Below are 15,525 nucleotides of genomic sequence, written 5' to 3'. Positions count from 1 at the left end.
CAGTATTGTGACTGGCACATGGTACATACTCCCCAAAACGCTAGTGATTAATATTATTCTTAACACTGGATCCCCTTAAACCAGACCAGACCTAAAAATGTTCTGCTTGACCAGTTTGCCCAGCAGGAACCCAAAAATTCCAGTCTTGCTATTGGCACAGCATTTATGCTGGTGTCAGTGAACAGAACTGGCAAAACCTCTGTGTTTCAACCCAACTAGTCTTGAAGACCTGGCCAGATGGAGCCCTGAATTCTCATCAGAGTGGGAGAGGGTTATCTGAAGCTGAGTGGGGCTCAATAGATCTCACAAAATAGATCTCCCAAGGAAGGCATAGGTTCCAGGACAGGACATGGTCCAACTCACCCTCTCCACATTATTTTTCTACCCAGCCACTCAGACAGTCTTTAATTTTTTTTTAAATGTTTATGAGAAAAAGTAGAGGAGGAAAGAACTAGTACTTATCCTTCTTCCTAACAAGTTCCAACACAAAAATATAACTGCCCTTTCAATAAGCAAGTATTTTTGGAATTCCTTAGTTCAAATGAAATTACATGGTTCACATGCCCAAGGCATATTTTTCCAACTGTTTTTCCTCCCAGTCAGTGAAGACCAGACTTTTGGAAAAACTCAAACTTTCATTAAAGTTCAGCCATGCAGGATATAAAAGCTGGGTGGGTCCTACTTAGATTTTTCTTTGTGGCTAAATATCTCTACCTGACAGCAAGAACAGATTTTAGGAAGAGATACAGAGGGCATGGAGAGTGAGGTCACATAAAGACGAAAACAAAAGGAAACTTTGAGAAGAAAACATATAGTTTCCAAAAAACACCAAAATTTTCAATTCTTTAGTGTCTGAAAAATATAGCAAATTTGTTTCAGTACAATGCTGTGTTCTTCTAAATCGCTCATTGATAATGAAGACTGTAATTGAAATTCCAGTTTTGAAAATGTTTAGCCACTAATATTTACAGACACTTGATAAAAAATATTACCCTCTTTAATTAAAGGAAACACATATCCTCCAAAGTCGACACTCGAAAGAGAATCACCACATGGAAAGGAATAGCTGGATCTTATATCTTCTCCTTCGCCTGGGTGGAGGGCACTTTCCCCTCCTTTAACATTGGCCTAAGCCAGGACAGTAGACTGGTTTGGTTTCAAAAGAATTTTCTAATAAACTTCCTGTACCCTAATCTCTGTCTGAGTCTGCTTCCCTGGGAACCCAATTCGTGGCAGGTACCCACAGCCCAGGTGCAAATATCTAGACACCTTAACTCCTCAAGTCTAGACCCAAAGGAGTATAGGAAGAGAAAGTCAAAGCAGCCTGTTATTGCCTGTATGTAGAACTATCTCATGCTCAAGTGATCGGTGGTTTTAGTGATCGATTACTCCCTTGCAAGAGGAAGTTTGCCCGTCTCTCTCTTTTGAGGTTTCTGAATAATAACCATATCAAAATATAACTTAATAAGTACCATATTTATAAAAATGTGGGTTGTGGGGACATTTTGTTGTAAACTGTCTTAGAAATAGAGTAAAAATAAATTAGCAAAAAAAGAATAGAGAAAGAGACTTAGAAATGAAAGAAGTACTTATATATCTCACTTTGTAAAAAAAAAATACATTCCTGAAAAAATGGACTATGAATCACATTTTGGTGAATTAAATTATGTTTTAAAGTCAGTAGCAGAACTCACCATGTAGAGATTTTTGTGACGAATAGTTTTGCAGAGAAAAAACTGCAAATTTAAATCACCAGCTTCCAATTTGTTATTTTATGAAACTAGATTTTCACTCACTGAAATGATTTGAAGTATTTGTTACTCCAAATCTAAAGCCACAGCAAAACATCGAATGTAAAATTGCATTCAACTCTGATTAACTGCTCTTGGCCCAATGTTTTTAGATAAAGAGGGAGAAAAAGTCACTTCAAGTTATATATTGTGATATTGTTCTTAAGATTAGCCAAATTCTTTCCCAGTACTGCAACTTTATTGTATTATTATTGCTCAAAATAAATGCATTGGCGAAGACTTATCATTCTCTCCCTTAAATAATTTTAATTCTAATGCTACTTTTTTTGTTTTTTTTTTTAAATTAATTAATTTATTTATTTTTGGCTGCGTTGGGTCTTCCCTGCTGCACGCGGGCTTTCTCTAGTTGCAGCGAGCAGGGCACGTGGGATCTTTCCGGACCAGGGATCGAACCCGTGTTTCCTGTATTGGCAGGCAGATTCTTAACCACTGCACTACCAGGGAAGTCCCTAATGCTATGTTTTGGTAATGGGCTTAAACTTCATTCCGGAAGTCTTTAAGAATAGAGAAATGAAGGTTGGGAACTTATACTCTTCTGCCAAAGAGTGTTTTTTTTTCCCCCTAGATTAGTAGTTGCAGAGTAACCATGGATAATTTGGTACCAGATTTGGATAGAGGATTGAAAACTTGTCCTTAGCTCAAAGTCAGCAATTCACATTTAAATAAAATGCACACTTGGATGCAGTGCTCAAATTTAGATAAGATTACGTTAAAGAGATTCAGGAGGAAATAAGGCCTAAGATGACGTGTATTTACAGTGGAATGAGGAACTTCCTTTGGAGACTAATAAGTATCAATAGATCTGTTATTGCAAAGCTACCTAAACCTGCTTATATGGTATCATGAGAGGCAACAGGCACAAGTACACGCGTCAGGAATGTCTTTTGGAGAGGAGGAATAGCATGTACTCAGATCCAAAATATACTGACATGAGCTCTCTTGAGAAGAGTTTCAGATGCATAAGGATATTTCTTAAAAATAGGCTTCTACGTTAGGAGTCACTTCATTTCTCTGGGCCTCTTAGACTTATGTGAAAAGACAAGAGACATTTTGTGCCCAGTACAGAAGTGGCAGTGAAGGAATGACCCTAGTTCCTTGCACTGAGGATGTCCCTGCAGGCCTATAGCTCACCCAACTCCTTTCAAATTGTCTGCTCAGCTTCTCTAACTCTTGGGTAAGGTGTGTGTTTAACCCCACGGTGAATGGCACCAGGGATTTGGGAGTGGGGAGAGACTAGTGCAGATTCCAGTCCATCCTTGTGGGTTCCAGTGTGTCCTTGCTTCCCCCACTTCACATCCTGACTTCCTGTCCTGCGCACTTTAGCTCTAGCATCAGACACAGGAACAGCAGCCTCACATAGATGGTACAACCAGCTTCCGTAATTGCATACAGTCAACTCCCTATAATAAATCCTTTATTGTGTTCATTTCTCACAGAGGTTCTGCTTCTCTGAACAAATCCTGACTGATACATTTGGGTTGAAAAACAAATTTTTTTTTTTTACTATTATAAAAATGCCACTGTGAACATTCATGTTTGTGTTTTCTGGTATACTTGTGCAAGAATTCCTCTATAATAGATACCTAAGAGTACATATTTCTGGATTGTAGGGTATTCAAATATTCAACCTATAAGCTAGAGCTGAATGTTATTCTTGAGTAGTTGTGCCAGCTTATACTCACACCGGCATCGTTTAAGAGCTCCTTTTGACCCAAGTCTTTGCAATTACCTAGTAGAGTTATACTTCTTAATTTTAACCCACCTGTAGAGTATAATACGGTTTCTTATTGAAATCTTAATTAACATTAAGATTAATGTTTAATCTTAATATGATTACTAATGAAGGTGGAGAATCTTTGTATGTTTCTATTCTCCACATTTTCTCTTCTGTAAAACAACTATTCATGTCTTTTACTCATTTTTCTTTTTTTTCTTTTAACATCTTTATTGAAGTATAATCGCTTTACAGTGGTGTGTTAGTTTCTGCTTTATAACAAAGTGAATCAGCTATATGTATACATATGTCCCCATATCTCCTCCCCCTTGCATCTCCCTCCCGCCCTCCCTATCCCACCCATCTAGGTGGTCACAAAGTACCGAGCTGATCTCCCTGTGCTATGCGGCTGCTTCCCACTAGCTGTCTATTTTACATTTGGTAGTGTATATATGTCCATGCCACTCTCTCACTAAGTCCTAGCTTACCCTTCACACACACACCCCCCACCCCGTGTCCTCAAGTCCGTTCTCTATGTCTGCGCCTTTGGTTCTTCAGAAACTTTTTTTTTTTTTTAGATTCCATATATATGTGTTAGCATGTGGTGTTTATCTTTTTTTTTTTTACTCATTTTTGTATGGCACTGTTTGATGTTTAATTATTGATATACAGAAAGAGTTCTTTATACATTCTGGAAACAAATCCTTTAGGGTAATTATGCTGTGGTGTGCTGGAGCTGGCTTATACAGTCTCACAAGAGTGATTTTGTGCTTCTCTTCCAAACTGTGTGTAATGACACCATGTTGATAGCTTGAAATAAGCCATGGTGGGATTATTTCCTCCATGGTAATCATCAAACCCTACAAATCATGGCTTTTTCCCTTGGAAAGCTAGTTTTAAAACATTTACAAACACAGCACTAGTTATATATGTTGCAAATATCTACTCTTGGTTTGTGGCTTGTCTGCAAATTCTTTTGTGAGGTCTTTTGAAGAACAGAAATCCCTAATTTTAGTAGAGTCAAGTTTGTCAATCTTTTCAGTTTTCAGTTTTGGATAAGATTTTGTGTGTGTTTTGTTTAAGAAATTCTTCTCTACCCCAAAGATATAAAGATACTATTCTATATTTTCCTCTTAGATGTTTAAAAATATCAGCTTTCCCATCCAAGTCTTTAATACACCTAGAATTGATTTCCAATATACCTGTGGGGTAGGAATCTGATTTTGCTTCTTTCCCTGTATTTCCCCAGCACCACTTATTGACTAATTCTCCCTTTCCACGGTACGTACAATACCACTTCTCTTACATATTATGTCCACAAATATGTGGATCTGTTTCTGGAATCTCTACTATTCCATTAATCCAATTGTCTGTTGCAGCATCAGTCAGTACCACACTCGTTTCATTCTTATAACTTTATAATTAAAATCTAGAAACCTGGTAGGGCAAGTCCTCCTACCTAATTCTCCTCCTACCTAATTCTCCTCCAAAAGAGTCTTAGTTACATATTGAAATTTGTTTATCTGTCCAAATTTTAGAATCAGCTTATCAGTTTTTTTTTTGGTCGGGGGGGGGAGGAATCCCATTGGGATTTGGAATTAGATTATATTGAATCTATAGATCAAATTGGGGAGAACTGGCAAATTTACAATAGAGTCTTCCTATTGAACATCTTCCACCATGTATTCTGTGATAGGTCTTCCTTGATGTTCATCAAATAGAGTTTTAGAATTTATTCCATATAGGCCTTATACAACTTTCATTAGGTAGCTTATATATTTTTTATTGTTATGGTAAACAGCATTTTTTTTTCAAAATTGTATTTTCTAACTCTTTGTTGCCAGTGCTTAGAAATATATTTGATTTTGTGTATTGGTCTTCTATTCAGCCATGTTGCTGAGCTCTGCTATTATTACTAATCATTTGCCTGTAGATTCATTGGAATGTAGACGACTATATCTTTATGAAAAAAGACCATTCCAATACTTCTACCAGGTACTGCTTCTCCTATCTTTGTGGTTTGTTATTTCTTTTTCTTGTCTTACTGCATTTGTTAGGAAATCCAGTATAATACTGAATAGAAGTAAATGGACTTCTTTATCTTGTTCCTGAATTTTTAGGGTCTGCTTCTCAGTTTTTCATCATTAGGAATATTGTTTGCTGCATATGTTGGATGATCATATGTTCTTTCCCCTTTAATCTGTTAATATAGTGAATTATATTTGTTTATTTTCTAATGTTTAACTACTCTTGCATTTCTGGATAAACCCAAATTGTTTACGATATTTTATCTTTTTAAAATGAACTCTTGGGTTTTTAAAAATTAGCATTTTATTTGGGGTGATATGCTGGACAAAGGGATGATTCATGTTCCAGGTGGGATGGAGAGGGTGCTACAAGGTTTCATCACACTATTCAGAAAGGTGCGTAATTTAAAACTTATCAATTGTTTATTTCTGGATTTCTCCATTTAATATTTTCAGACTGTGGTTGACTACAGGTAATTGAAAGCATGGAAAGCGAAACCATGGATAAGAGGGTACTACTGTATCAGACTTTTAAAAATTTTTAAATAATTAAAAAAAATTTTTTTTTGGCCACACAGCACAGCATGTGGGATCTTAGTTCCCCCACCAGGGATCAAACCCGCACACCTCCGTCCCCTCCCACCCCCCCCCCCCCGATTGGAAGCGTGGAGTCTTAATCACTGGACCACCAGGGAAGTCCTGTATTAGACTTTTTGATTATTGTCAATTTGATAAGAAAAAAGAATACTCTATAAATGTGTTAGTTTTCTATTAAGGAAAAAAAGTATCATAGAAGTTATTTTAAAAATCTTCAGGGATTCAAAAGAGGAAGAAACATCTGTTTGGGAATGAGAGGCAGGGGAATTCTTGCAGGAGGTAGCCCTTAAGCAGGGTCAGGAATAATAGGTAAAACTATGGCAGTCGAGATGCAGGTGGCGGGAGCAGGGGGGCAGGAGCAAAACATTCAAGGCCTGAGCAGCGTAGAGGATGTAGCATGAGCAAGGCATGGAGAGTGGAAAATTGTCTTACAAGTGACGTAATTTGTCTAAAGTGAAAGGAGCACATTCTGAGTAGTGAGGGAAATACACCTCACAGGCAGTATTGAATCATTAAATCAGGGACTCCCAGCCCTGGCGGCCCATGACACACACTGGTGATCTTGAAAAAAAAAAGAATTAATGCCTGAGTGCCACCTCAGGCCAATTAAATTGGAATCTCCAGTAGGAGCTTCCTAAAACTCCCCAAAGGATATTTTCTATAGCCAGGGTTGAGAACTGCTGCGTTAAGGACATATGAACAGAGGAGTGACAAGCTCAAAAGTGGGCTATGGACGATTTACTATCTTAGATCACATGCTGTTTACCTCTAAGTGTATTTAATAGTTTGAAATATGGGGGGAAAAATCTTAACTATTTAGTTCAAAATTGAATTTAAGTCAAGTTTCACTATCTCTTTAAAAGGAAAAACAACAAATGTTCTGTGTTTCAAAATAATTATTTTCTACTTTTAGGGGATAAGATCATTCGCCACGTGGGTATAATTCCCAACGAAAACTGTTTACACACACCAGTGATTTGGAGCAGAGAGCATGTCTGCCCCGGAATTCCTCCTGAATGAGTCTGTGCTCTGAACTCAGTGAAGCATTGCTTTGACACTAGGTGGAGCCATGGATTGTGATTAGATGAAAAAGTCACACGTCAAAGAAATAGGTAGAATTTGGAGAGGGGGAGAGACTTTGCAACCATCTGCTCTAGTCCCTCATATTACGTTTAATTTTTAATTTATTTTTTGTGTGTGCAAAATTTATTACTTTTCAAATAAATTATAGATTCACATAGTTCTAAATGTACAAGATAAAGGCTATGCATGCAGTTTCTGTGGTGGATAGTCTCTGCTCTCCAGATCCACTGCCACCTGCCTTGGGCCCCAAGAGGCTCTTCTCTAAGGGTACACTTACAGTGTCCTCCGCCCTCAGGCTTCTGGTAGGGTTTTCCCTGGGGCAGTACTGGCAAGAGATCAGGGGGCAGGAGAAGAATGGGGTCAGGGTGTTTATTTAAACCCCAGCTCCTTCCCTGCTGGGCTGTGGGTTCATCTGGGGAAGGCTGTGTCTGCTGTCCAGTGGCTCCTTCTACACCTACAGTTCTCTCTCTGGGTTCAGGAAACCACTTATTCCCCTTGTCCCATAGGGCCCAGGCATGGTAATGCGGGCCCAGACTCCACTCTGTAGCCCAACGGTGGACACATCACAATCCTTTGCTGGGTGCTTACCCCTGTCCACACTGTTGCAAATCATCCTTTCATTAAACTCCCTTTAATTACGCTTTTGAGTGTGCCGTGTACTCCTGCTGGTACCCTAACTGGTACAGGCTTCCTCCTCACATCTCTGTTCCCCATCTGCCCAGTTCTCCTGAAGCAACCAGTTCTATAGGGTTCCTGTATGTATGCACATACAAGCTTAAAAGAATGTATATATATTCCTATCATTCTTATTTACTCAAATTGTAGCATACTCTATACCCAGTTCTATAACAATATACCCTAGAAATCACTCTAAACGGCATATAGAGCTCTACCTCACTCTTTTATGGCTTCATTATATTCCATTTTATAGGCGTACAATCCTTTTTATAGCCAGTCTCCTCTCAATAGACATTTAGGTTGTTTCCAGTTATCGGCTATTACAAATGCTGCTATAAGGAATAACATTTTACATGGGTCATTTCTCCTTATTTTGTCCATGAGGAAAATGAAACTGAAAGAGATTAAGTACATTGTCTAAGGTTAATTCTTGGCAGAGCCCGTGTCATCATGGTCATCAGTTTATAGGGTGAAACTGCAGTGACCTGCACAATGGGCTCTGAATCTTGCTAGGGTCCCCCCCACAAAATTTACTGCACATTTCCACTCTTTTAAATTTCCACCCTTATACAAGAATGGACTCCAGAGCCACAGCACCAGGGTATGTTTCCTGCTACCTTACTAGTAGGCTGTGCGACCTTGGACAAGTCACTTAGCCTCTCGGTGTCTCAGTTTCTCATCTCTAAAATGATTCCTACCTCATGGTGTTGCTGAGAGCATGAAGTGCTAGGTACAGTGGCTGGCATATACGAAGAGCCACATAAGCACTGGCTCTTACTAGTGGTGTTATTATCATTCTTTTGGTTTGAGGCAATGCTCCCAGTACAAGGTGAGAGGGCTAACTCATTGTGTCTCATCAATAGTTTATCTTCTAAACTGAGATTATCTGAGATTATCAGATCACTTCTTAAAAGCAGACATAGATGAAGAAAGACAGGCAAAAAATAGGGAACTTGGGGCCTGAAATGGGTCTTAAAAGAGAAGGGACTTTCTAAAGATAACTTTGCCCACCTCACAAGTTGATTTTGGTTTTCCTGTTCACAGGTACTTAAAACAGTGAGACCCACACAGGTTTATCTGCCTACTGGACATCCTCCCCAGACACCTTACAGTTTCCAAACTAGACTCACTGTTCACAAGCCCTCCACCAACCTCCACTCTTACCAACAAAACCAACCCAGTCTTCCACAGTCTCACAGCACATTTAGGTGAGTCAATTTAAAAAATCTCAGAATCATCTATGACTGCTGTATTTCACATATTTCATGGCAAATTTGTTATCAAACCCTGTAAATTATTTCTTCTTAATAGTTTTCAACTTCATTCCCACCCCTTCCTCTCTATGTTCTCTGAGACTACCTTAAATCAGGCTCTTGTTATTTCAGTGGGCTGCTGTAATCAGCCTTCTCCCTCTCTCCTTCCCTTCTCTCCCTCCCTTCCCTGGTCCCTGCCTTTCTTCCCTCTGAAAATATGTATTGAATGACCATTATTTACCAGGCCTTGAGCTGGCAGAGGGGATGCATAAGTGAACAAGACAGAAGGATCCTAAATCTCTCTCTAACTTTAACCTAATCCTAATCCTTAATTCATGAAATTTATAGTCTGGAGAGAGAGTCAGACATTAAACATACACAAATAATTTGTTCACGATGACAGGGATCTTGCTTTCCATTCTAGGAGGTCAGGGCTTCCGAGTCTCAGGGATGCATTATAACCCTTGCTTTAGAAAGCCTCTGGGATGGTAAGAACTGGAGTTTTGCAGGAGGAGGGGAAAGGAAGTGGCTTGACCCTTAGGAGAAGGGAGAATGCATGAGACTGGCATGGATAAGGAACTACAAGGAAGAGATTTGCAGTAGGCTCTATAAAGAGCTGGGGATCTGTTTGCACATTACTCCACAGAGGATGAGACCTCTGGTGGGGGAAGCTTGGATGGATGCCTGTGGTAGCCTGCCCTGAGCACTTTGGCCCCAAGAGCAGTGGCAAGAATCCCTTACAGCAGACCTGTGATCAAAATAGAGAAACACTGTGGGAGCATCTCTGTATCCTGCCAAGGGCAAAAGACCCAACAGATGCTAAAGGACCAGCCAGCAATGGATAGTGAGAGGCACCGTAGCTAAGAGACCAAAGACCAGACACTTCCCCATCTTCACGCCAATATGTAAGCCCTAGGGCCTAGAATGACCCATTTTGGGGATTGGGGGTAGTAATTGCAATTTCCTCTGTGTTAGGCAATAAAATTCTGACTTCGTGTCATGAGCCTTATGCTATGAGCCATTTCTAGAAGGCCAGAGAGGCTGATTAATTTCTATTCTTTTCTTTTTTTTTAAAAGAAAATAATCCAAAAAGGTAACATATTTTTAAATCACAAATTAGTTGTGTTATCATGAGTACGCCAGGAGTCCCCTATGGGTCTCAGTTCCCTTATCTGTAAAATGTGGGGAATGATGTTGAACTTTAGTTCTACCCTCCCAAGGTTTTATGTTGTCTCATCTAAAGAATGGAATTGTTAATACGATAACTTGAGGGTTTCTTTCTTGGCTTTAATCATGTTGGTTGCACTCCCAGCTGAGAAAATGAAAGCTGATGAGGTTTATCTGCGTCACCAACTAGCAACGTTTTTATAATTCCTGCTCATTTCCCTTAAACTCTTCCTGTAGATGAAACCTGCAGTTAGCAGTAAAGCTGAGGTGAGAAGTTGCTGCCTTTTTTTGGGAGCAGATGACCTGTCTTTATTTGAGGCAGGTCATGTGAAGCTGATACCCAGGAGACCTTCTCACCTGTAGCTGGCAGCAGCAGATGGAAGGGGAAGGAAACGCCTCAATTTAAGAGACTTTTCATGCTAAATGAACAAGAAAACTCACTTCCTCTCCTCCAGTAGCACAGACAGAGTTAGTCTCCATTAAGCCTCTTCAGATTGGGATTGAACAGGCTTCACGGGCAAATAGCCAGCTCCTCCCGTGGACCTTGGGAAAGGGGGTTGTTAGAGAATGCAGCTTTATTGAACTTGGCGTTCCGTTACTCAAGTGGGTATAATGTTGGAGGAGGGTGGCTAGAAGGAGTCAATGTAATTTTTCAACTGGGGGAGTAGACTGCTAGTTGGGACAATCAAGTATAGGGATTAGAGGTGTGGACTCTGAGACAGACGGCCAGGTTCCCATCACGGCTTTGCCACCTAACAGCTCTTTGACTCTGGGCAAATCGCTTTCTGTTCCTCATATGTAAAATGGGAATAATAATAGTATCTAGCTCAAAGGATGAATGTGAGGATTTTATTATGAAGCTTAAATGAGTTAGTAGTAGTTGTAAAACACAAAGAATATTTCCTGACACACGGTAAGATCTTTGTGACTGTTATTGTTGCAGTTATTTTATATGCCAAGCCACACATAATGACCCAAACATTTTTGGTGCTTAAATCAAAGTTTGAAGCTTACAGCTTCAGGACTCAGCTTGAAAGCAATTCCATATCATTGAGTAAGAAATTTAACAGCCTACTATGTGGTATCCAAAGGAGTCAGATCACTTCAGATTTCTTCTGAGAACTGGGTAAAGGAGCTAAGAAAAAAGAGCTATATAAGAAGTAAAAATGTACACTACCACGTGTAAAATAGCTAGTGGGAACCTGTGGTATAGCACAGGAATCTCAGCTCGGTGCTCTGTGATGGCCTGGATGGGTGGGATCAGGGGGGTGGGAGGGAGGTCCAAGAGGAGGGGATATATGTATACATATAGCTGATTCACTTCGTTGTACAGCAGAAACTAACACAACATTGTGAAGCAATTATACTCTAGTTAAAGAAAAAGAAGTAAAAAATGTTATGGACACAGAAGAAATGTCTTGTAATATCTTATAAGTGACATTCTAAGTAATAAAATTTCCAGAGTTAATCTTTTTCAGAAGGATACATCTGAATTGCTTGATAAATAACATTCTGGGACTTCTCTAACTTTCCTGAATGTTTTTTTTTGTGTGCCAGCCAGTATCTGAGAAGGTGCTTTCAGCTTTTCTCCGAGATGCAGAAACAGCAAACAAGGATGTCAAAACCTTTCCTGTTTGGTTAAAAAAAAAAAAAAGCCATGTGACAGATCAGGAAATCTGCACTCGCATCCATTGAAAGAAGTGATCAATATTCACATATTTTCTTAATTTTTGAATTTGACATTAAGATTTCCAGATTATTTTACTTGCACAATTCCACTGATCCTCAGAGTGTAGGAACATAGCCTGCATTTGCTTCATTTAGTGAACGTATGAACACAGTTTTCATGTGTTGATTTTCTCTATGGCTTGAAAAGCTACAGTAAGCTTTTGGTAAGGTTGTGCTAGTTGGTGGCAATTGGAGGGATGCTTTTTTTGGGGCGGGGGTGACTTCTCTTATGCTTTAAAATTTTTTCTAAAATGAGAATGCATTTTTTAAGAATTAAAAGCCTTTTAAAAATGAGTATTTGCTATTTGGCCTATTTTCTTATGAAAAAAAAAATAAATTAACTAGCTTGCCTTTCTTCTAGAACTGACCCAGGGAATAAGGGCATGAAGTCAGCACTTTTTATTGCTCTAAAAAGAGGAATCTTTGCAATTACCCAATTCTTGACTCCAGCATAGTCCATGGGTCCTAGGCAGTTATCAGTGGTAAGTCTCATGATGGTGATGTGTCAGAAAGACCTCATCTCTATTCTTTTTGGTAATGACTCCTTATCACCCTGATCACAAATGCTGGTCCCTTAGATGAAAAGATAAGGCCCCAAATGCTCTCAAATGCCTCGCAATTGTTTGCTGGAGATCTGGGATTAAATTTTGTTAAGAGGTAAATGGAAGTCTGGTGATCTTAGCCTACTTTGTGTGTGTGTGTGTGTGTGTGTGTGTGTGTGTGTGTGTGTGTTTAAATGAGGTTTTGTTTTGAATAACGTTTTATCCTGAAGTCATGTGGTAGCATACAGTATTCAAGATTCTCAGTTCCCCTCACTGCAGAACCACAGCTGTAACTTCGGAAATTGGCCTTAATGAGAATAAGATGATGTAAGAAGGCAAAGCCCAGGTTGGGTTTTTGCAACGTATCAGGACGTTTCTCAGATGAATCTCCTTCTCAGTGCTGAGGTGAAATTCTGGATATTTCGGCTGAGGATGATTAGCACTTTGTGCTTGCTTAGTTTATCGTCAGTGACAGCTGTAAACTCCCTGCAAATTCAGCACCCACTTCATTTCACGGAGTATCACACACTCCCAGGAAGATAAAAGGTGTCTAAGCGTTGGTCCCAACTTCTGGGAGCTTACAGTCTTGTCAGAGAGACTCTCTTGGGAAACACCTGAGGAACTCATGCAAAGAAGATCAAACGAACCCATTTTAAAGATTTGTATCAAGACGCTTATTCATCTGGGCTGTGCCTTTCTCAACAAAGCCCAGGCCCTTAGCAGTTGTGGGATCCTCATTTTCACAATCCAACACATTCTCTGTTTTGTTTCTGACTTCAGCCCTTCTATGTGAATACATGGTTTTGTCATCACCTCTTCTTGTTCTCAGGACCTTTTTGCTGATTTTAGTAGCCTCTAAATCTTATGACCAAATAATACCCTCAGAATCTCCCTCGTCCTCCCCTAGATCTGAAAAGACATGACAATTTAGTATTGATTCTGGGCAGCCTATGTCTTTGCTGGTACTGATGAGTCTTCTAAAGGTGCTGACTGTAGCCTTTACATCTTTTCACTAATACCTATTATAATCCTTTTAGTAAAATGGGGTTTTGGAGGGGCTTCCCTGGTGGCGCAGTGGTTGAGAGTCCGCCTGCCGATGCAGGGGACACGGGTTTGTGCCCCGGTCCGGGAGGATCCCACATGCCGCGGAGCGGCTGAGCCTGCGCGTCCGGAGCCTGTGCTCCGCAACGGGAGAGGCCACAACAGTGAGAGGCCCGCGTACCGCAAAAAAAAAAAAAAAAAAAAAAAATGGGGTTTTGGAGACCTTGCCTTTTTAGCAGCACATTAGCAAATCCCAGACCTCTTGCTTACAATTCAGTTAATTTACCTTTAGAATTGAATGAAATTATTGTCTGTGCATTGCTTTCAGTAGCTCATTTCTTTTTCTCATCATTTATCCATTCAACAAACATTTCATTGAACACTGAATAGTGACAGGCACTATGCTAGCAGATAAAAACATAAAGATGAATGAGACTTGATTCCTTCCTCAAGGACCCCACATCTGGTAGAAAAGACAGAAAATCAGCCCATATGGTGCCACGTGTGAATTAGAAGAGGTCATCCCTCCCTCTTGGTGGAGGCAGCTCTGCACCAGGGCTCCACCAATGGGCAAGTGGAGAACAGGATGGATTTCAAGCCCCTCTTGCCGCCTTGACCAGGGGCCCTTGTCCCTGGACTCAACCTGAGCAACTTTATGCAACAGCCCTGCACGTGGAGACAGCATGTTATAGCACAGTGTGATGAGCACAGAGGAGAGAGGGCATGGCCATCTGGTAGGATGGGGAGGCGGGAGAATTTTCATAGAAGAGCTTACATGTGAGCTGAGACACGGAGAAGCTCATCCAGTGAAGGGGGGTGAAGGGCAGAGGGAAGATGTACAAAGCCACGCAGGTTTGAAGAGCATGGCGCGCCTGAGGCTCTGCAAGTCATTGATGAGGGCACAGTGCCGAGTGGGGTGATGAGTGTGGAAGAGATTTGGCAAGAACTGAAGCCGGATGACACTGTAGCAATTGTCTAGGTCCTTGTTACTCAAAGTTCTAGACTCCTCTGCAGGGCAGCTTTGGCATTACCAGGCAACTTTTAGAAGTGCAGAATCTTGGGCCCCACCAAGACCTACTGAATCTGAACCTGCATGGTAATAAGCTTAATATTTAATAAGGTGGTTCATGTGCACATTAAAGTCTGAATAACAGTGGTTTAGGTGAGAGCTGATGAGAACTAAGGGTTTGCTTCGAAGGCATATTCTCTAGATATTACCAAACATGGTGTTTTCCTTATGTTTTCACAAATCTACCATCAGTAGATCTACCTTCAGGGTGTCTCAGTGACAGTACCTATAATTCAGAGTTAAGGAAAACAGAGGCCCAAGGAAGTTAACCTCATAACCACCAGCAAATTAAAACAGAAGGAAGAGAAGGCAGATTCCTCTGCTTGCCCTTCCCTTTCCTCTCTTATTCCTTACTATCCAGGTGTGCTTATCTTAAGCCTCTGCTTGGGAGGTGTGGAACTCATGGTCTAGCAGTCACTAAGGCTGGAAAGGTGAAATGATGGAGAAGCCTTCAGCCTGGAGGTGGTGCCTGAGCATCATCCTGGAGCAACTGGGAAAAACAAAAACAACTGTAAAAAAGAGCCCAGGAAGAAAGGCAGGTGAAAGTCATCTATGAAGCACTGCTTTACCTCTTCTCTTCTGCTTCTTCCCTTTCGCCTATTTATTCATTCAACCATTCAATTACTTAGTGTATATATTGAGCACCTATTGTTTGTCAGGCACTGATATCTGCACTTTCCTGGTAACTGCAGGGCTTTCTACACACTTTCAGATCTCTTGAAAGATCCCAAGAGACCCCTTCCCCAATCCTCTAAAAGCCACTCTCTTCCCTGTGCTAGATCTTCTTCCTCTCCGGCCCCAGGTGGTTCATCAGG

The sequence above is a fragment of the Lagenorhynchus albirostris genome, chromosome 7 (genome assembly GCF_949774975.1).
Source record: "Lagenorhynchus albirostris chromosome 7, mLagAlb1.1, whole genome shotgun sequence".
Classification (NCBI taxonomy): Eukaryota; Metazoa; Chordata; class Mammalia; order Artiodactyla; family Delphinidae; genus Lagenorhynchus; species Lagenorhynchus albirostris.
This window is presented reverse-complemented; position numbering follows the sequence as displayed.